Source organism: Lissotriton vulgaris, chromosome 11 (assembly GCF_964263255.1).
Source record: "Lissotriton vulgaris chromosome 11, aLisVul1.2, whole genome shotgun sequence".
NCBI lineage: Eukaryota > Metazoa > Chordata > Amphibia > Caudata > Salamandridae > Lissotriton > Lissotriton vulgaris.
In genome coordinates, this window is record NC_141699.1 from 865918644 (window position 1) to 865934496 (window position 15853).

At 47.5% G+C, this 15853-nt stretch overlaps 1 protein-coding gene across 2 annotated transcripts in view; it reads right to left on the reverse strand.

The window, feature by feature from the left end:
* Window positions 1-356: 356 nt before the first annotated feature.
* The window catches only part of SEPTIN2 (septin 2), a 1039523-nt gene continuing 1024026 nt past the window's right edge, over window positions 357-15853 (reverse strand). For both annotated transcript variants that reach the window (XM_086944012.1, XM_086944013.1), the window contains exon 13: window positions 357-1481. The gene's annotated coding sequence lies outside the window, so the exon portion shown is untranslated. The remainder of the gene's footprint in view (window positions 1482-15853) is intronic.

The following is a 15853-nucleotide window of genomic DNA, read 5'->3' on the forward strand; positions in this document are numbered from 1 at the left end:
TCAAAGCAATTTTATCGAATTTTTTGACTGACAACTGGTCCTAGTGCAATAATCCAGTTTTCTTCTGGGTCTTTCCATCGGACTCATTTCAAATAAAATGGAAGGAGTAGCGTACGTCACTTCTCTGATTTAAATTAGACACAAATGCAACTTAAGGCAAACTTTGGATTGCGTAGTATAGGAGTAAACAGGATTTTGTCACTGATAGGGAGATAAAATGCTACAGACAAGCTTGCTCACCCTCACATTACAGTAACCAGGACCATTATGTAGTGTCATGTTGAACAGAATGCGGCTTCACAAGACAGCACAAAAACATACACAACTACATTTAAAGTATTACTCACAAACCTGTGTTTACAAAACAGGAGGGCAAATTTCTTTATTTCAGTAGCAATTCAAACTAGTTACAGATTTAATTAGCGATGAAATTAAAAGCTCCCATTTAAAAGTGTAGAGTGTTTTATCCCCCGATGCACAGTGCTCTTGACTTCTTTTCTTCGCATTACCATACCGTATTCTGGGGCACCACCTACAATTTGCCAGCACAGTACAATTACTAGACCAGCACTGCAATCAAATGCATGAAGGATTGCATAGGTGCCAAGAATTCTAATCCATTTGATATCTTTGCCACTGACAGACGAAACTGTTCTTTGATTCCTGGCTATTGTTATTGTCAGAAAACTCAATTTGTTTGACTTGTGTCCACACTATTCACCTGACGGTCCTACTCATACCCCAGGAAAATAAATAATTCTTCGAATTACTTGTTGAACACTACGTGCACTATTCTTCCTTTCAAAAAGTTTAATATTCATCATTTGTAAGTCTGCCAGATATTTAAAGTTTGTTTTATTCTACTCCTAGCCCGAAGCACTGCTGTAACAAATTCCACTCAACAACGATACACACATAGGAACTGTATTCTGTAAACAGATGAACATGCACGCAGCTAGAGCAATCTACATGTTAACACTGAGTTCTAATATTAAGGATGACTGTTGCTTCCTAAAAAGTTGCCCAGACTTTCTCCAGAAACAGAGACAGTTAAGAGATGGAGGTAAATTAGTCCGACTAGTTCAATATCTCTCAAAACAGCGAAGAACCAAGCGAAATAGGGTCATATGTGCACATTGATGGGCTCCCTAAAGGACGTAGTCATGTCAGCTGAAATGCTTTAAACCCCAGAGAACTCTAGAACATACAATATGTATTGTCATGTTTCATATTAAACACACCAATACTTGAATAGGGCTGGCAGTTTTTACATACAAACAATAAGTGACAAAAGTGTGTAACATATCTACAGAGTACAAGAAATAACTGACTACATTTTTTACAAAAGTTATTATGCCTATAGAAATGTGGGTTGTAAGACTAGAGGCACTGTAACAGGTAACCAACTTTTTCTTTTCACTTTGACGAGTTAGTCTTCCCCTCAGTCCACTGGAATGTTTCCACTTGGCCTCAAACAGTATCTGGAAAAAGCATAAATGTGTAAAGGTTAAGACCCTGAACTATGACAGATTTCAGAATCTTGCATCAAAAACACACACTACCATTGTGGTATCCAAAGGATCTCATTTAGTTTCACATGGATGTGTAGGGTAAAATGTTGCTGCAGTTAGGACAGGTATTCATTCCTTCAGGAGAGGTGTGCAATGCAATCCTTCTTTATAATGGGATTCCCTCTGATGTTCATAAAATGCAGACTATATCCGCAAGATTGCAGAACACAATTAAATGTTCATGTTTCCCAAACCAATCAATCAAAAGGAAATAAGACCATAAACGCATTTAACTTTTTCTATCCATCTAGGCAAAATGTTTTAACAGCAGTACATTTGACTGAGAAACACCATTTTTAATAGTGAATAGTAGAGAAAATAAAGAAAGGAAATTGTGCAACATCAAAAAACAAATAAAATCAAACGCTACTCCATCAGGTACCTTGGAAGACAGCACTATTCCATCATGTTCACATGGTGGCAGGAAGTGCATTTTTCTTTGCTCTGTAAGGACGATCCTCACCACAATCCTTCACGTAAAGATTTTTTTGTCAATTAAGTCACCAGCGTTTTGAGTTTTAAAAATGTGATAGTTCCATAACCAGGAGTGTGGACTAAAGTACAAATAATCTACCTATCCAGGAGACTAATTGTTAGAGGAAGACACTTGTTCGCTTAAATAATCCACTTGCCCCACCTCTACTTAATAAATTAGACGGCCAAGTGCCTCTTTTAACTCTTCATTGACCATAACCTCATAGCAGACCAAAATGGCAGCTACAAGGTCGAGCCTTGAGACTCCATGTTCGGGATCACCATTTATATTTTAACCCTTTCAAGCCTGCCATCAATGGGGGCTCCTGGCATTCAAGGAATTGTAGAGTTAGCATTCTAGCGTTCACGCTACGTCACCACGTAGCGTGAACGGCGGCCATTTTGGGTCGCGTGCGAGGTGCGCGAGATCGGGTGCTGGAGCGGACTTGAACGGCAGCCAGCTCGGCGCTCTCTATAATAGTGCTACTTATTTAATAAATAGTGGTAGCTAAATGGTCCTGTTGTCCTGTCATCTGTGAAGCAAATACACCTCTACAGTGGCGACAAGGCTGGGGCCCAGAAAATAGAAAGGAAAAAAAAAGGAATATGCTACTTACCAGTATGCATCTGTTCTTGGCATGTAGGGCTGCTGACATTCATACCTGTGCATAGATCGCCGCCTAGTGTTGGGTCCGGATGATTGCACATTGTTGTCCTGGAAGAGTCTTGGAAGTATCACGAGATAGGTGGCTCCTCCCCTGGACTACAGTGTGCATGGGCATCCTCTCCATCTTCAGATTGTTTTTCGCCATTGTGGCAGAGATGGAGTGTAATACAGTAAGTGATGACCATACCTGAGAATGATTCTGAGTGCTACAGCTGCGACAGGCACCGGGGAGGAGGGCGGGCGATATGTATGTCAGCAGCCCTACATGCCAAGAACAGATGCATACTGGTAAGTAGCATATTCCGTTCGAGGCATGTGGGCTGCTGAATTCATATCTGTGCATAGAATAAATAGCAGTTACCTCCTTAGCGGTGGGTGCCCGTGCCAGCTGCAGCAGTCTGAAAAAGAGTTTTGAGAACAGCCTGTCCTACAGCAGCTTGCTGTTTGGAGTGTACATCTACGCAGGAGTGTTTGGTAAATGCATGTATGGTGGTCCATGTGGCTGCTCTACATATATCCTCTAGAGGAATGTTACCTAGGAAAGCCATGGATGCCCCTAACTTGTGTGGAATGCGCTCTTGGCGGAACTGTTGATGTGCGTTTAGCCTTTTGATAACATATCTGTATGCACTTAACAATCCATCTGGATATACCTGATTTGGAAATTGGGGTGCCTTTGTGTTGTGGAGAGAAGGCAACAAAGAGTTGCTTAGTTTTTCTGAAATCCTTTGTCCTGTCTATGTAATACAGGAGAGCTCTTTTAACATCTAATGTGTGAAGTGCTCGGTCTGTCACTGAATCTGGATTTGGGAAGAAAACGGGCAGTTTTATGGTTTGGTTAATGTGGAATTGCGACACCACCTTAGGCATGAATATAGGGTTGGTACGCAGCACCATCCGATTAGCATGAATCTGTATGAAAGGCTCTTGAATAGTTAGGGCTTGAAGCTCACTAACTCTTCTTAGCGATGTGATTGCCACTAGAAAAGTCACTTTCCATGTCAGAAACTGTATCTCACAAGAGTGAAGAGGTTCAAAGGGTGGTCCCATTAGTCTGGTGAGATTTATGTCATTATTGGAACAGTAAATGACAAATCGCTTCCATTTTGCCGCATAGCATGCCCTGGTTATAGGTCTTCTTGCCTCCTTGATGATGTTCATACAGTCAGGGGGCAAGTTGAGGTAGCCAAACTATGACCTCAGGAGCCATATTACAAGGCTCAACTGTTGCGGATCTGGGTGCTGAATGTCTCCACGGCTCTGAGTGAGGAGACTGGGCGTAAGACGCAGCCGTTGGTGAGGCAACACTGAAAGTTGTAAGAACGTGGTGTACCACGCCTGCCTTGCCCACGTTGGAGCAACTAGGATGAGCGTCATGGAGTGCTGCCGCAGTTTGCATGCCACTAGCGGTATGAGCGGTGCTGGAGGAAAAGCGTACGCAAATCTGCCTGACCAGTTCATCCATATCACATTGCCCTGAGACTGCGGGTGTGGGAACCTGGCGGCGAAGGTTTGGCATTTTGCGTTTTCCTCTGTGGCGAATAGGTCTATCTCTGGATGACCCCACTGCTGGAAATATGGTCGGAGCACCGAGGGGTGTATCTCCCACTCGTGCATCTGATGGCTGTGCCTGCTGAGCAGGTCCGCCATCTGGTTGTCCTTGCCTGGGAGATGTTCCGCCATGAGGAACATGTTTCTTTGAATGGCCCACTTCCACATGCTCTGGGCTAGATGAGACAATTGTGGAGAGTGTGTGCCTCCCTGCTTCTGGATGTAATACATGGCAGTCATGTTGTCCGTCCGGATCAGCACGACTTGGTTGCACAAATGCAGTCTGAAGGCCTTCATCGCCATGAAGATCGCCATCAGCTCCAACAGGTTGATATGCATCTTTTGCTGCAGCGTCATCCATAGTCCAAGGACTCTATAATGGAGGACATGCGCTCCCCAACCCTGGAAAGATGCGTCCGTCGTCAGCACTATCTGTGGTACAGGCTCTTGGAACGGTCGTCCCCTGCAAAGGTTTTGTGTGTTCCACCAATGCAGAGAGTTGTATGCACAACCGGTCACCAACACTAGGTCTTTCAGATGTCCTTGAGCCTGGTTCCACTGTCGTGCCAAGCACTCCTGAAGCGGACGCATGTGTAGCCTTGCGTGAGGGACTATGAAGATGCAGGAGGCCATCATAGCTATCAGCTGCATGAATACCTGTGCTGGGAGTGAGTGTTGGGGCCTGAATTTCTGAATGAGCAATTGCATGCTGTTGACTCTGGCAGAGTTTGGTTGCGCTGTTGCTGTCAGTGTGTTTATTGTCGCACCTAGGTACTGTTGTACATGTGCGGGTTGAAGGTGTGATTTTGGGTAATTCAGTGAAAATCCTAGACTGTGTAGGAGGTGAATCGTGCGGGACATGTGGCTGGCACATTGCTGGGCTGACTTTGCCTGGACAAGCCAGTCGCCCAGATATGGATAGACATGGATGTGTTGTCTCCGAAGGTGCGCAGCCACTGTCGCCAAGCACTTGGTGAACACTCTGGGGGCAGTAGTGACCCCGAAAGGCAGGACCTTGAACTGGTAATGCTGATTGTTTATGGTGAACCTGAGATATTTCCTGTGTCCTGGGTGAACGGGAATGTGGAAATACGCGTCCCTTAGGTCTAGGGTTGCTAGGAAGTCCCCCTGACTGAGCAATGGTAGAACCTGCTGTAAAGTCAGCATGTGAAAATGTTCTGACAAGATGTACTGGTTCAGGGGTCTGAGGTCTAGAATGGGCCGGAGAGACCTGACCTTCTTTGGGATTAAGAAGTACAGTGAGTACACCCCTGTACCCTGCTGTTCTAAAGGCACGAGTTCTATGGCCCCTTTTTGCAGCATGCAGATTACTTCTTGCTGCAATAAGTGCATGTGCTCTGCAGACATAGGACGGTGCCTTGGGGGTATGTTGGGTGGAGTGGAGGTTAGTTCCAGACAATAGCTGTTTCGGATAAGTTGTCTCACCCACCTGTCTGTGGTAATGCCTTCCCAGACCAGCAGGAACTGCTGAAGTCTTCCCCCGACCGGTGTTATATGGTCTGGGGGCAGTGACAAGACAACTACTTATTGGTGGCGGAGGATCTGGCATTATTTTTTCCTCGTCCTCTGCCTTTGGTGCTGTTCCCACGATATCCACCCCTATTGGTCTTGTGATAGGTGGCCTGCGTGCTCCCCTTGTTGTATTGGGCTTGCTGTGATGCTTGACCTCTAGAGGCTCCCCTGTTACCGGAGCGACTAAAGGAACCGCCCCTGAACTGTTGCGACTGTAGAGCCCCCATGGATTTTGCGGTCTCAGTGTCTTTTTTAATTTTTTCAAGGGTCGTGTCTACATCAGGACCAAAGAGAAAGTCAGGGTTAACCGGCTGATTGAGTAAAGTTGTTTGGATCTCTGGCTTAAAGCCATAGATGCGTAGCCAGGCATGCCTTCTAAGCATCACACTTGTGTTGATGGCCCTAGCTGCTGTGTCTGCTGCATCGAGCGCACACTTGATGGATGCATTGGAAATTACTTTCCCTTGTGTATCAGCATTTCTGCTCCCTCCTTATGAGCATCAGGCAGGTGTTGTAGTAGCTGCTCTAACGTGTCGTAATGAGCCCTATCATATCTGGCTAATAGGGCCTGTGTATTTGAGATCCTCCAAATATTAGCCGCTTGAGCCGCTACTCGTTTGCCAGAAGCTTCTAAGATTTTGGATTCTTTGTCCGGAGGAAGAGCATCACCACTTGTCTGAGAGTTCGCTCTCTTACGAGCATTAGCCACCACTAGGGAGCCCAGTGGGAGCTGGCCCTTGATGTACGTAGAGTCCACAGACGCAGGCCGGTATTTCCTTTCAATCCTCTGGTTTACAACCCTTGCCCTTGTGGTCTCCTTGAAAATGTCAGTAGCGTGTTTAAGGACACCCTTTAGCATAGGCAATGTCTTTACTGATCTTTCTGAAGTTGAGAAAGTATCAAACAAAAAGTCTTCCTCCACTGGGTCAGCGTGCATTTCCACGTCATGGTTATTGGCTGCCCTTTCAATTAATGCGTTAAACGCAGCAGTATCTTCAGTAGGCGAGGTCTTGACGGTATAGGACAAAGTGTCAGGCGTGGTGTGTGGCTCACCAGGGTCAACAGGGTCAGTCCAGGGTCGAGGTTCCTCTTGATCTGTGTCATCAGGATAAGTAAATTCATCCTCATTGTATCCCTCCCCCACATCCTCATTGGTGCGTGTGGGAGAATAGGCATATTCTTGTCCATAGGACTCCACAGGTTCAAAAAGAACAGTTAAGGTGGCAGAATCCCTTTTCCTTTTGAGAGGGATTTTGTATGACTCCAACAGATTTTCTGGGATGATTTTCCGCTTGTAAATAGTGAGTCGGCCAGAATCCGAGTCTATGAACAGTTTTGACTGATTGTCATATGAGGGTGCTTGGAACACCACATCCTCCTCAATGGGCTGAGTCCTTGAAACTACTGACACCTTTTTGGCCGTGTCAGTGCTTTTTTGTGGCTCGACCGGTCGGGGGCAGTCCGTACTTAATTGGAGACAAACCGACCTTCTTCGAGGGTGGCGCTGTCTTCGATCCGACCGACTTCGTCTGATCACTAGTCTGCTTGCGGCCTTGCGTCGACTCGAGCTCTCAGTGCTCAGCAGGCACGCTCTTTTGCTTCGATGCGACATGCTCTTTCGGGTCGAGTTTGCTCTTCGACTCGGCGGCCTTGCCCACTATTGGCTTGGAGGCTGAAAGCTTCGGATCGAGAGTCTTTTTAGCCTTGTGTCCTTTGCCAGAGTCGCCATCTTTGGACGTCGACGGCGTCAATGCGACGTGCTTGCCTGTAGAGACAGGCGTCGGCGCCCCGGTCTTCGGGCCGATGCCCCTTTGTGACCCCGAAGGGTCGATGACACTGTTAGATTTGATTGGAGCCGACGAGTCCGAGGCCGTCGATCCGAGGACTGTCTTTAGCAGTTTCGGTTTCGATTTAGCATCTGTCGGTTTCGATTTCACCGCTGATTGTGGTTGATCGACCGATGGCTCCTTAGAAGTATTCTTAGCCGGGCCTTGATGCAGGGCAATAGAATGTGGATTGAGATCTTGGCTAAGGCCTTCCGGCGAAGCCTCGACCTGAGCCTTAGAGATTACAGTGTCAGTATTGGGCCCCGCGACTGCGGGTGGGCCTTGCTCATCGCTCGAGTCGTCATTGACGGCCCCGATGGCCTCTGCGTCTTCTCCTACCTCGACGACGTCTTCCTCATGGACGTAGTCTTCTTCTTCGTCCACATCATAGTTAGAGTCATGCTCCGACGCAGGGTCCGACTGCTGGTCAGGATCCTCTTCATCGACGCCCTCGTCGTCATCAGCCTCGAAGATGTTCTCTGGGTCTGGCGCTGTTTTCTGCGCCGACTGTCTTGCGGCGCGTCGAAGCCGAAGTGTCTTCTTTGACCGGAACTTGGAACAGGCCATGCAGCTGGCCTCGTCGTGGTCCGGGGATAGGCATTTATTGCACACTGGGTGCACGCCAATGTGAGGGTATTTGGAGTTGCAGACGGGGCATCGCTTGAACGGGCTCCGTTCCATCGTCGATCGTTGTCGGGGCCTTCGGTGTCGAAAAAGGCAAACGGCCTTCGACGTCCTGTTCGAAGAACTGGATCAAGTACGAGGCACCGAACGAAAGACAATACCGACGCCCGAAGGCCTTTTGGCCTTGCGAAAACTGTTTTATATCGATTCCGAACTTGAGTCAAGAAAGTACATCCGAACCCAATGGCGGAAAAAAACAATCGGACAATCGGAAGATGGAGAGGATGCCCATGCGCACTGTAGTCCAGGGGAGGAGCCACCTATCTCGTGATACTTCGAAGACTCTTCCAGGGCAACAATGTGCAATCATACGGACCCAACACTAGGCGGCGATCTATGCACAGATATGAATTCAGCAGCCCACATGCCTCGAACACGAAGATATTGGGAAAAGGTACCCACAGCAGAGACAGGAGAAGACACCCAGACAGCACTACAAGACTGGCCACAGGAGGCGGCCAGGCGACGACGGAGAGCGCGGCAGAAGCGGCGGGGAACGAACTCCTATGATAAGGATTAAAGAGTCCAGGTACCAGAGCACCACGCAACCAGAATTAAGAGGGAGGATTAAGCACACCCAGGAAGGGTGAGGCAGTAGAAAGACAGCTAACCCAGTCCCAACTGGCGCTACGAAGCGCACAGGGGGGCAACACTGCGAGGAAAGAGCCCTATAGAGCAGGAGCACTGGCGGAATCAAGGGGCAGTGACAGAGGAGACGCAGGAAGTCCCCAACTCCACCCAGAACAGGGAGAGGAGAGCAGTGCACCAGGCAGCCCCAAAAGCCTGAACACAACGCCGGGAAAAGCTTGAAGCCATGTGCCCGCAGACATCCTCAGCGACGGCTCCGATACCATTCCTGCCCAAGCTGGGAGAACCCCTGACGAAGTGGGATGATTGGAGAGAGTACATCCTAAATTACATTGAGGTCCTGGAAGACGAAAATGAGGAGGCGTTCACAAGTAAAAGGAGGATCTTACTGCACAACCTAGGCCCGGAAGGGATCAGGGAATTTAAGAACCTAGTACCCAAACCTCGGCAAGATACAAATGACGATGTCTTTGCCCATGCGATCGAAGAACTCAACGAGCACTACCGGCCGGCAGTGTGCGTGTCAATAGACCGCTACAACTTTCAGCAGCGGAAACAAGAAAATGGAGAATCAATCGACGAGTATGTGGCGGCGTTAAAAAAGTTAGCGACGACATGCAAATATGGCGCACTCCATGATGAGTTCATCAGGGACGAAATTGTGATGTACACGACAAATAAAACGGTGCAAGACAAACTATGGGCGAGCGGAGATGCCTCGTTGAAAGAAGTGATCGCCATTGTGAAGAAGGCGGAATTGGCGCGGAGATGCGCAGACGCGGCTAAAAGAGAACCAGCAGCGAGGCCAATGGTAAATAAGATAGACGAAGAAGAACCCAAAGGAGGGAATAAGAACATGGGTGCGGCTTATAGAGGACCCAACAGGGGGCCGGGGAAGCCGGGACTACAAGAGAAGCAGACGAAAGGAGTTAAGAACCCCTGCTACCGTTGTGGAAGTTCGGCTCATGAAGCACACGACAAGAGATGCCCGGCGTTCCGCGCCAAGTGCATGTTTTGCGGCATTATGGGGCATTACGAAAAGGTATGCCGGAGGAAAGCAGGAAGCAACAGGGTGAAGTATGTGGACCAAGACCAAGAAGGCATAGAAGGAAGAGGTCAAGAGGACGAGGTGCTATGTATAGAGGATCAAGTTCCAAGCGTGGACGCCAGGAGGTCGAGCAAACCGTTACTGGACATGCTAATAGGCAGTGTGATGATAAGCATCGTGGCGGACTCAGGATCGCCATACACGATAGTCCAGAGAGCAGTATGGACTGAGAAATTCACGCCTCATTTGGGTCCGCAGTTGGAACCGCCAGACATCAGACCTGTCACGTACCTTGGAGATCGCATCCCAATGGTGGGGTTTAGACCGTTGAAATTCGAGTTCAGGGGACGCAGTGCCGCTTGTAAATTATATGTAGCAGAAAAGGGCCCGTCGGTCCTAGGCTGGATGAATCAAGGAGACCTGGGCATCAAGCTGGACCCCGGAGGAGCGGTACAGGTGCTGATAACGGCGCTGGAACAGTGGCCAGACCTGGAAAAATGGAAAAGAGGCTTCCCAAAGGTGTTCGGCGGAAAGGTCGGGAAATTGGAAAAATTCTCGCACAAAACCGTCCTCAAGATGGATGCCACGCCGGTATCACTCAAAGTGAGGAATGTGCCTATCGCAGTGAGGGAAGCAGTGCAACAGGAACTGCGAGAGCTGGAAAGGAATGGGATAATAAAACCCATCACGTGTGCGGAGTGGCTAGCGCCCCTGGTGGTGGTAATGAAGCCTTACGGCAAGGTCCAGTTGTGCGCGGACCTGCATGAACTAAACAAAAGCATCGTGGTGGAAAAGTTCCCGTTACCCCGCATCGAGGAAATGCTGGCGACAACTAAAGGAAAAAAATGGTACACCACTGATCTGACGCACCACCAGATAGCATTACACCCGGAGAGTAGGAAGCTGACGTCATTCATAACTCCCTTCGGGTGTTACCAATTCTGCAGAATACCTTTTGGCCTTGCCTCAGCAGCGGCCGTCTTCCAGAAACTCATGCACCGCCTCTTCAAAGAAATGGAAGGGATCCAATACTTCCAAGATGATATCCTGGTGATGGGTAGGGACCAACGTGACCACGACACCAAGTTGTCCAGGGTACTGAATGTGCTGGAGGATAAAGGACAGAGTGGGAGAAGTGCCGTCTAGGGATGGCCTCGGTCACCTATCTGGGACATGAAATTGGTTAACAGGGCATCACACCAAAGAAGGAGAATGTGAGAGCAATATGTGATGCTCCACCTCCCTCCAGCAAGGAAGAAGTTAGGTCCTTTCTAGGGATGGCTGAATATTACAGCAAGTTCGTACAACACTTCGCCACCAAGACCCACTACATGAGGCAGCTCACGAGAGAGAAAACGGCATTCACATGGACGGAAGAGACGCAGAAGGAGTTCGAATGTATCAAAAGGGATGTTGTCCAGGCCATACCCCTCCAGGGGTACGATCCGCAGGGTCAAACGGTGTTGACAACGGATGCCAGCGACAAGGGGCTGGGAGCAGTCCTAATGCAAGACAGGGGCGGAGGAACGATGGAGACATTAAGCTTCGCATCCAGAGCCCTGATCGACAATGAAAAGAAGTTTAGCGTCATCGAAAAGGAAATGCTTGCAGTAGTGTGGACCATGGGCAGATTTCGTCAGTTCTTGTGGGGCACGAGGTTCCAACTTAAAACGGACCACAAACCTTTAGTGAGAGTTCTCACGTCTAACGGGCATGCGAGCGCCACTCCCAGAAATGCAAAAATGACCCTCAAACTGTTGGAGTATCGATACGATGTGGAATATATCCCGGGCAGCAGGAAAAAGGTAGCTGACTACCTGAGCAGGGCTGCAGCAATGGAAAAAGCGGATGAAGAAAAGGAAGGGTGTGAAGAGACGGTGGCATTGATGGAAGACCCGGAGAAGGTAATAAGCAATCAAGAATGGAAAGATGCGTACAAGGCGGACAGGAACATCCAAGAGGTGATAGAACACATAGTCGGAGGATGGCCCAAAAAAAAGCATTTAAATGGAAACCTGAGGAAGTATTACAAAGTAAGAGAGGAACTGTCCCTAGATGACAAGGGTGTGTTTGTATACAGAGTGGATAAGGTGGTACCCCCGGAGGGGCTAATCCTGAGGCTACTGGCAACACTGCATGAGGGTCATCTAGGTATTGGAAATACTAAACTGAGGGCCAAACAAGGATACTGGTGGCCTGGCATGGATATACAAACTGAATGACATGTAAGAGAGTGTGACCAATGCCAGCGTGCAGACAAAACCATGACACCATTGAGGCCGGCCCTAGGAAAATTCGCTGCCCCGAAGAATCCATGGGAGGAACTCTCCATTGACATACTGGGACCAATACTGGACGAACAAGGAACTCCAAAATATCTATGTGCCCTAGTAGACAGGTACTCAAATAGGCCTGAAGTTCATGTCCAAGAGGAGATGGATACGGAAACCATACTTAGGTTCCTCACCTTTCTCAGAGAAGGCATTCCCAAGTCCATATTGAGAGATAATGGTGCTCAATTCACATCAGAAAAGTGGCTTAAATACCTGGAGAGGAATGGGATCATCACCAAACACACGTCCATATATCACCCTGCAGGAAATGGACAAGTGGACCGATTTAATAGAGTACTAATGGGGTCCATCCAGGCAGCCATCATGATAGGGAAGTACTGGGAAAAAGAGATTTTACACATGATTTGGGCCTACCGCATCACGCCCACAAGTACGGGGTACAGCCCCTTCCAGATTCTCAGAAGCAGAGATCCCTTCACTAAAGACAATTTGGCATGGAAGGAAAAGACTGTTACTAGTAAATGGTCTCCGGCTATAGTACAGAAAAATTTGGAAAAAGCTCAAACCATATATACTGAACATTACAACAAAAGGAAAAATGTAAAGGACACGTCATTGGAAGAAGGAGAATGGTTGAGGATCAGGCTGGCAGTGTTGCAGAAAAAGGGAGACAGCAAATACAGCCGGCCCCTCCAAGTCAAAGAGGTTTATGATCGAGCAGCGTTGCTTAGTGATGGAAATTTGTGGTCCCAGGATCGCATGGCTCGATGCAACAAGATCATACAATGGGCTCCTGAAGATCGGGAACAGGGAGCGACAGATCAGAGCACAATAGAGAATGAGCACATAATACAGGAAGGAGACATGGAAGGTGTGGACCCAGGGTTGGAGCAAAGTGGCAGTGAAACTCCCAGAGCAGAGACACAGAGTTGAGAGAGGAGAGAGTCGTCTTGCAGAGGGAGTCCGTGTACCCAAGAAGGTAGAGAGAAGGGGTCCACGATGGCCAGCGGAAGAGAAGTGATGTCCACCCCGGTAAGATGCACAAGGGGGGGGGCGATTGATTGTGAGACCTTCCAGGTTCCGGGACTATGTGATGGATGACGGACAGTAACGCCCCCCAAGACTGCTTTTATTCATGTGATACAAAAAGGGGGAGATATGTAGAGTTGGCATTCTAGCGTTCACGCTACGTCACCACGTAGCGTGAACGGCGGCCATTTTGGGTCACGCGCGAGATCGGGTGCCGGAGCGGACTTGAACGGCAGCCAGCTCGGCACTCTATATGACAGTGCTACTTATTTAATAAATAGTGGTAGCTAAATCGTCCTGTTGTCCTGTCATCTGTGAAGCAAATACACCTCAGGAATGTCCACCCCCGGGCGGCTTCGGGCTGATGGTACGGTCCAAGGCTGCAGCTATTGGGCGGGTGAGGCACCTGCTTTGGGACGCGGTGATTCGAACTCCGCGTTCTTCAGTCAACAAGGGTTTGTTGAGGTAGGCGAGGTGTTTTTCCTCGTTGCACTATTTGTTTAGTGTCAAAAGCTGGGTCAAGTTTAATTTTATGCATGGCTGAGTCTTCTGCTCACGTGAGGGAAGCCCTGGGGCTATTATGCGGGGCGGAAGGGATTTATTGCTCCCAGGCATCTTTAGTCAGGCCTGGACAGGCTTTGAAAAAAGGAGGAGGGCGTCAGCTGACGGTATTTCTGCCGCAGTTCTGGCTTGCTCTTCGTCCGACAGCTCCCTAGTGTGGAATACCCCAAGGTGCTTAGCCTTGAAAAAGAAGAAAGTTTGACAGAGGAAACTCCTCTTATCTCCTCACGGTAGCCTGCCTTCCCTTTCTGAGGAGAGGGAGGGGCAGATCCAGCATATGCGCTATGAGAGGCAGGCTCCCAGGGAGAGGGAAATCCCTTAAAGGAGTCTTGTTTGTTAAAGGTGAGGAGGTTTTGGTTAAAAATACAGCAGCAATGCCACCTAGTGGTTCTTTGGTTACAGAAAAGATTTTTCCTAAGCAGGCTGCTTTTGTAAATGAAAGCAATGTCAAAAGAAATATTTCTATTGTTGTTAAAAAGTTACAAATGTCACCAAATGTAAGAAATATACCAGGGAAGAGGTCATTATCCCTTATGATTTCTGAAGAGAAGGGGGATATATTGTTACCTCATAGCAAAACTCAGAATGGTGAGGCTTCCCTTGAGTTAATCAATGTGCAACCAATTTTGCAATCAGTAAACCAATCTCAGTCTTTTGTCCTTAGTCTGAATAAAGAGAATATTGGCGTTAAGCCAGGGTTAATTAAGGAAATGGATACATCAAATAAAGCTGGACAGGTTCAGGACGGTCCAAGTAAATGGGTGTGGGTTCAAGATGGGAAGAAAGGTGTTAACATGTTATCAGTGGTTGCGGATGTTCCAGCATCAGAAAGTTTTGGCGACTTGCAGGCCAAAGCAGAGATGATACTGCAGAAGGACATAAACAGCAGTAAAAAACCAGCAAGCAGATCTAAAGCGTCCTACATGATGTTGGAGCATAAAAGGGAAGACAGTATTGCGGTTTTTCGGGCATTGTTGGACGAGCAAAGAGTTGAGCATTTTAAGAAGACTGTTACTTTTCGTGGGATTACGATGGTGGGGGATGGGGTACAGACTGGCTGTAGTGGGAAATTCAAGAATGCACAGTTTGAAAACGAAATAGGGGATGATGGCTCTATGGAGTTAGAAGAAGGGGAAATTGGAGATGAGGATGATGAAGTAACCTCTGGGGGTTTTAATTCATATAGGGTGGGGGGTCTCAAAAAATCTGTCCAAGGCTCATATTTTGCAGGAAAGAGATAGAGGATAGCTGGATGGAGTGCACAAGGCACAAAGGATATCAAGAAGAGGATATTAAGAAGGGGACAAAAGGAGGAAGACGTCAGTTTGGAACAAACCTTTCAAAGCAAGTGAAAACCCCTTTAGTGATAGTTCTAGTAAATCAATCTTTAAAAAACAGAAAACAGCTGAAGTAATTTTTCAAGATAAAGGTGTGTGAACTGATGTCTGTTCACACTGTAAAAAACGGATTTTTTGATCGAAAATTAATCGTCAGCCAACAAAATTAAAAATAAGGGCGAGTTATCAGATTCAGCTAAAGCTAAAAACAGTAAAGAAGTGGGGGGCAACGAAAAGAATGAGAAGTCGAATTTGGAGGGCTTGAAGAGACTTCCTTATATGGATTCATCTATGCCTTTAGGTTCACATTTTAATAAGAATACAAAGGAGAAAATCTGGAAAGAGGAATTCGTAGATGTAATGAAGCTCCTTCACAGAGAAATACAATCTAAGGAGGGTTCTAGGGAAGAAGCTTGGGAGCTAGCTAAGAGGCCAAGGGTTTCCACAACTATAGATTCATGGACGTCAGCTTTTCGAATTTTCAGAAGTTTTTATTAAAACTTCCCAGATAGATCGGTGTCTATTTTTAAATATTTGGACACAATCAGAAAGGCTCATACTGAATTTGGGGGTTTCGACTGGCTTCATTATGACGAAGAATTTAGAGCTAGACTGGTTATTATTCCAGAGAAACCATGGGGAGAAGTAGATAATGAGTTATGGGTTCAGTGGATATATCCCCAGAGGCCC